Below are 7,590 nucleotides of genomic sequence, written 5' to 3'. Positions count from 1 at the left end.
AGAAAAATAACAAAAATATAATTTAGAAGGACAAGCTACCCTTATCCAGACATTTGCAGAGGAGAGATGCTGAGTATATTGGGAGAAGGATGCTAAGGATAGAGCTGACAGGGAAGAGGAGAAGAGGAAGGCCTAAGAGAAGGTTTGTGGATGTGGTGAGAGAGGACATGCAGGTGATGGGGGTGACAGAACAAGATGAGGAGGACAGAAAGATATGGAAGAAGATGATCCACTTAGCAACCCCTAACGGGAGCAGCCGAAAGAAGAAGAAGTTGGTGCATTACAAACATTATCACTACTTTTACGGATCCTGTAACAAATGGTATTTAACAGGGACGTATGCCTTGCATGGTGCACTTCAAGCATTAACTCCAAGGTCTACGTTGATTATTTAGATTTAGACACGTAGCACAGCTAGTCCACCTTAAAAAGTTGAGTGTCTCTGAGTTGCTATGTCTCTGTTACTCAAAAGATGGCATATCGCTAACATTTTTAGTAAAACTAATTGAATGTGTTATTCCAGCACATGGCTAAGCATGAACACTACATTTGTGAATCCCAAACCAAATGAAATATGGTGTCTGGCGCACTGCAAACATTAATGCGGAGGTGTATATTGATTAGTTAGATTTTAACCCATCTTTGACGAGTAGCACAGCTAGTATTTATATTTGCTTTAACACCAGAAAGTCATATTGTTTGATATAATCGAATTACTAAAATAAACTGCCGCATGGATGCCCAGTTCTGCAAGGATAATCGCCTGTATTTTAATACATTCTTAAATACATGACACCGGAAAGTGGAGGCGCGTTGCAAGCTTGTCGGAAATGCAAGAAACAATTCCACAGGACTCATTACACGTGACAATACAATCAGTATGGCTACTCCGACATAATATTGTGTTTGTAAATGATGCAACAGTGAATCACATCATGCCATGGCTGACTTTTAAAAAATACTTATGATATAAATATATCATTATTATAGGCTTTATCGATGAGAAGTTATTTCAGAATAATTTAGATAATTCTGTGTTTTAAGAGCATTCATTTAAAAATTACATGATTTGACAATTTAAAAAAAAACAAAAAACTGCACAAATTGCTACACTTTCAGAGTTAACCACGAGATGTGACAAAGTGGTTCATGTTTAGTAAGAAGGGCGCTTTTCTGTACGGGGCACTGCGCTCTTCACAGAGAACACTGTCATGGCATCTTCAAGCACATGAGATTTTATTCCAAGCATTAAAATAAGCAATCCAAAGGAGAGAATGAAATTTTAAAAGATAAAATAAAGGCCAGATAATGCAATAACTACGATTAATTAAAAAGTAATATAAGCAGCTTTAAAACGTCTCTAAAAGTCGCACGCTATGCTAAAGTTGTGAGCTTTCAGCATTGTTTTAAAATTTGAGACTGACAGGGGGCGCTCTAGCGTTGGTAGGGAGATCCTGTCAAGTGTTAAGTAGCTAAAGCGTCTTACATCAATTTTATTACTCTTTGGAATTTTAGAGAGTCCCACATCTTGACATCACAATATACTCGGTGCAGTGTTGATACTAATACATTTTATAAAGTAAGGGGAATTAAACCATTTGGGATTTTGTATGTGAATAGAAGAATCTTAAAATCGGCCGCAAACTTAACTGCAAAGCAGTAAAGTGAATTAAGAACTGGAGTGTTTTGGTTATACTTTTTAACTGAAGTTATGATCATTGTTACTGCAGTTTTAAATAAATTTGGAGATGAACAAAATATAATATATAATACATAATAATTCAAACAATCATTAGTTCTGCTTGAGATAAATAAATGAATGAGCGTTTCGGTAATAGAAAGGTCTTCACAGACACACACATACACTTATATTTATATATATGAATGTAATTTCAAAGCCTACCTTTTCCAGGAGATCTGTCAGATCAACTGGTGCACAGTGGGTATAGAAAAGAACCCACCTACAAACCGAAATATTCCCTTTTTTTGCTTTACAGCCTTAAATGAAAACACACACAAAAAATATTTCTTCTCAGCTTTACTTGCTTAATGCAACCTTTAACATCCAAGTGAAAGATATCACAGCTACAGTTCAGAAGAATTATAAAAAATCAAAAACAAGACCTACTGAGATTAATAAAGGATCATCCCCAATGTCAATATTTTGTTGAACCACATTTTGCTTTAATGACAGCCTTGAGTCTGTTGGGATTCTTCTCTATCAGCTTTGCACAATATTTGCCCCCCACTCTTCTTTACAGTTTAGCTGTTCAAGTTTGGTCACATTGGATGGTGAGCATTGGAGGTCTGCTATCTTCAAATCTTTCCACAGATTTTCAGTGTGATTTAGGTATGGGCTGTGACTGGCCACACAAGGACATTCCCTTCTTTCTCCTTCAGACACTGTGTGGTCAGTTTTGCTGTGTGCTTTGTGTCGTTGTCATGTTGAAAGGTGAACATTCTGCCCATCTTCAACTTTCAGGCAGAGGGTAGCAGGTTTTTCTCAAGAATTTGACGGTATTTTGCCCCATCCCTTTTTCCTTCTACCCTAACGAGAGCCTCAGGCCCACCACAACAGGATGCTGTCCCCTCCATGCTTTACTGTAGGTATGGTGTGTTGTGGATGGTGAGCTGCATTGGTGTACCATTTGGTATTGAGGCCAAATAGTTTGATTTTGGTCTCATTTGACCAGAAGACCTTTTTTCCACTTGGCATCAATACAATACAATATATTTTTGTATAGCCCAAAATCACACATGGAGTGCCGCAATGGGCTTTAACAGGCCCTGCCTCTTGACAGCCCCCCAGCCTTGACTCTCTAAGAAGACCAGAAAAAACTCCCAAAAAAACCCCAGTAGGGAAAAAATTGGAAGAAACCTCAGGAAAGGCAGTTCAAAGAGAGACCCCTTTCCAGGTAGGCTGGGCATGCAGTGGGTGTCAAAAAGAAGGTGGTCAATACAATACAATACAATACAACACAATACACAGAACAGAGCAAATCCTCAATACAGTATACAAATAAAAATTTTAGAAGTATGTAGCAGAATTTAACAGTAGATAATATCACATAATATGATTTGGATTTGTTTAGAATCCTGGAGACCTCATCCATCAAGCTGCCTCCCCCATTTGGCCATTCCACGGCTGAAACAGTGCTGGGTCAGCCAATCCAATGAAAGGACCCCTCTTTCCCATGATTCCTCCGATTCTCCATTAGGGATGACTTTACCTTAGGCAGGCACAACAACTTGGCAGGTGGGCCGTGGCACCAAGTGCCACATTTGAGTACTGAGAAGAGAAACAGAATAGGTGAGGGTTATTATCCAAATATAACCATCATGTTACTTATGTTTTAGTGCTAATGACTAACAACAGAGATGCAGTCTGTACAGTTAATCAGCAGCTCTAGTCAGGGTGGGCTAAACTGAAGTAGTGAGTCTTCAGCTGGGATTTAAAAGATGAGACCAAAGGGGCATCTATTATAATAAGGCAGACCTTTCCACAGTTTAGGGGCCCTGTAACTAAAAGCTCGACCTCCCACTGTTATTTTATTAATCCTTGGAATCCTAAGCAGACCGGCATCTTCAGATCTTAATGTGCACTCTGGTTTGTAAGTCATGATAAGTTCAGAATCTTCAAGGTGCATTCTGGCAAAGCTCAAGCGAGCCTTAATGTGGCCTTTCTTGAGAAGTATCTTTTTCCTTGCGACCCTCCAGAACAAGCCACAATTGTGGAGCGCTTGTGAAATTGTTGTCACATGCACACAATGACCCACTGTTTGCCATCAAATCCCGTAACTCCTTCAAAGTGGCCTTTGGCCTCTGGGTAGCCTCTCTTACCAGTTTCCGCCTTGCTCTTCCATCCAGTTTGGAGGGATGGCCAGATCCAGGGAGGGTCCTAGTAGTACCAAACACTCACCACTTCTTTATTATGGACTTTACTGTGCCCCTTGGGATTGATAAAGCCTTTGAGATTTTTTTGTCTCCATCTCCTGTTTTATGTCTGTCCACCACTCAATCCCTGAGATCTTTTGAAAGTGGCTTGCCACCCATAGTCAGTTGTTTGCTGTCAGTTGCACTACCAAGCAAGGGAATGAATGCTTCAGGAACAGCTTCACTAATCACACGGATTACAAGCCAGTAACCGCAATGGGAATGGTGGGCACTTACACCTGATAGAGTTTAGGAGTGGGGGGCGGTCCTTTATTAATCTCAGTATTTTTTGTTTTTTATTTTTTTAAACTCTTCTGAACTGTAGCTGTGATTTCTTTCACTTGGATGTTAGAGATTTTCATTTAAGACTGTTAAAGCAAACAAAATGGGAATATTTCGAAGGGGGTGATTCTTTTCTATACCCACTGTACATACGACACACACGGCATCTCTGAAAACACAAAGTGACGGACTTGTAGAGCACTTTCACCAGTCCCTTGTTATACCACTGGCCCTACTGATGTTCAATCACCAGCACTTATTGCTTTGCTTTCAATGTTTCCATGGAATGCACCCCAAATATGTTTGGCCATGAATGTGCACCCCAGTCAAGTATTTTTTTGGACTGCCACCAAAGCTGAAGATTTCAAATGCTCCAGACCTACTGTACTTAGTAAAGCTACAAGCTATGGACATCAAAAATGTCACAAAGCTGGCCAAGTACACTCTTAAAAACAAAAAGCGATTCTTTAGAGCGATGCCATAGGGAAACAATTTTTTGGTTTTCAAAAGACACATGCACATGAAGTTTCTGGGAAAAAAAAAAACAAACTTTATTTATTCAGATTCGTTACAGGCTCCACATAGTAAAAAAAAGATGAATAGATGATAACAGATTTGCAAAATACCAATGGGTAATTTTTTTTTTTTTTTGTTATTGCATACAATAACACTGGTTAAGTTCCAGGAATCCTAAGCAGACCGGCATCTTGAGATCTTAATGTCCTTAAGACTGTCCTGTTAGTGCCCTGCTAGATATTCTACCACACATTTAAGATTTCATTTTTCTTCTACATATTACAAAGCTTTTCAAAGCGCAAAGAACCCTTCCCAGAATGAAATGATGCTTTGTCAAGCAATGGTTCTACATGGAACTACACAACCCAGAAAAGGACCATACAGTGCCATTAAAGAGTCAGGATTTTTAACAGTGTAATTGAACAATTAATTGAGGTGCTCATGGTGGTGGTGCTCTGAGAAGACTATCTGGCCCCCCTGTTAAGGCTATCTGGCCCCTTTTCAGATCATATGCATGGCAGAAAGACAATGAAACATCACTGCATCCACAAAACTTGAAGTCTTGCCCACTCACGCTCTGTTAGTGTCACAATACCATCGACAGCCTCTGATGTTTTCAGGAAGATTACCATATGGACAGAAGATGTTGATACCATGTTTGACCATTGCACCCAGGAAGAGGAGGCTATGTAGCATCAGGGAGGCCAGACCTTCCATCGTGCTCAGGTATTGCACACCATTCTCTCCTGTTATGCTTAAAGATTGATTAGCCTGCATGAGTAGTTTTGACATTACCATTTTTCTTTTCTTGTGATGTTTAAATAAAGTTTGAGTTGCCACTTGTCACTTAGAGGTGCTGAATTACACCTGTGCATGGGCTATCAAAAGTAAAGCTGAGAATACTGCCATTGGTGTCTCCTGTATGACAGCTCTTCAGTGTATGTGTTCATAAAAGGTCTCATATTAAAATGTCATTTCTTAGTAGTAAGTTGCAGTAAACGACCACACAAATAGCTCCTGTGTATGCAGGGAACGTATATATAGCTAAGGTGGCATTGAACCCTGAGTGAATCTAAAGGGAAAGAACGGGGGGCACCAGCATGTGAGACAAGGAAAGAAGGAGCACAAATGAAGGCCTGAAATAATTATTGTTTTATAATCACTTTGTTTTTCAGCCTTTGTATTACAGTTACATGCTTTATTATTTTTTTAATAAAATGCATATTTGCTTCATGTTACTCAGTTCTTAATATCATAAGTGGGAAGTAAAAATATTTTGTGTGAATAATAGAAAAGAAAAGATATATGATTGTTGCCAAATTAGCAAATGGCTATTGTATTATTATTATTATTATTATTATTATTATTATTATTATTATTACATTACAGCATAACTCTTTTGACATCCATCAACAAACAAGCATCTTACAAAGCATAAGGTAGGTTTTTCTTCAGCACGTCATAATTTCCTGTTTTATGCTCACAGGAAGGAGTTGCATGACCTACTTGGAATCTCTTATTAAACATAAGGGTTTCTTAATGGCATTTTAATGGGCTGTGATGTTCATCAAAGAACCACTGTCTAAGAAAGAACTGTGCTTTACAGAAGTTCTTAATATATGGAGAAAAAAGAAAAAAGAAAACAAACATAAATGTTTGATACATAGTAGACTACCTTTCAGGATACTAAAATCAGGAACCCATTGGTATTTTTCAAATGTTATCATCTGGTCGTTATTTTAACTGTTACGGCTCTAAAAAAAAAAAAAACAACAACTTCTAGGTTCTAAAAAATCTTCATGTAGTTCTTTAGGGAAACAAAAACGGTCTGAAGAACCAGTTTTGAAGATCTGGGACTGTTACAATGATTGCAGTCGGGCATGAGCTGTGCATCAGTGCATGGACCTCTCGCTCTAGAGTGTATGCTGTTGTGTGTGTGGGTGTGTCTGTGTCTGTGTCTGTGTCTGTGTGTGTGTGGGTGTGTGAGAGAGAGATTCGCGCACTTTGCCCCACTCATCTCGTGACACTGCACCAACGCAGATCTCTAATGTCAAGATCCTGCCATCTCCCTCGGCCACCCAAACGACAGAAAGATGACGGCACACCCAAAAGAAGTCAGAGACCAGAGAAGAAGAAAATATCTGGCAGTGAGATGCAGGAGGACAAAGCAGCTGTAGAAATATCCGAAAATAAGGCGGACCGGATAACACCGCCTCTGCTTTTATATTGGTTGAAATACTGCCTCAGTGGTCCTCAACTTCAGTCCTCAGGGTTGCTGATTTTTTTTTTTTTTTTCCCACTTATTTAGACTGCAGTCGAATTCCTCGGTGCTTCTTGTATGTGGAGTTTGTATATTCATCCCGTGTGCACAGATAGTTCTTCGCAGTCAAATGACATACAGTTTAGGTGAATTGGTCCGTTTGTGTTGGCCCTACAATGACTGGCGACTTGTCCAGGCGATGCTCTGTCTTTTTTGGCTCCGGCGACCCTACTTTAGAATATGCGTTTATATAACGCAAAATCAAATATAGAATACTTTTTTGTTAATATAAATCTCACGTATTGCACTTATCTGCATGAAAAAATAAGCGAAGGCAAAAAGGTAAACTAATTATACGTTGATATAAGTTAAAAATGGCTTACTAACTCCTTGTTACGGGGCAGCAGCATTACCACTGTGCCACCTGACGAAGTCCGTTATTTTCTTTATAATTTACGGTTTCTGTGTAATTTGCTTACCGAAAATCACAAGCAGAACAGACACCAATAAAACAAACAACACTTAATGATGAATTAAAGAAGCTGTTTCAGGGTCATAACTTGTTGTATACGTATTGTAACTTAAATAACTACGATGGC

The sequence above is a fragment of the Polypterus senegalus genome, chromosome 10, assembly GCF_016835505.1.
Source record: "Polypterus senegalus isolate Bchr_013 chromosome 10, ASM1683550v1, whole genome shotgun sequence".
Lineage (NCBI taxonomy): Eukaryota > Metazoa > Chordata > Cladistia > Polypteriformes > Polypteridae > Polypterus > Polypterus senegalus.
This window is presented reverse-complemented; position numbering follows the sequence as displayed.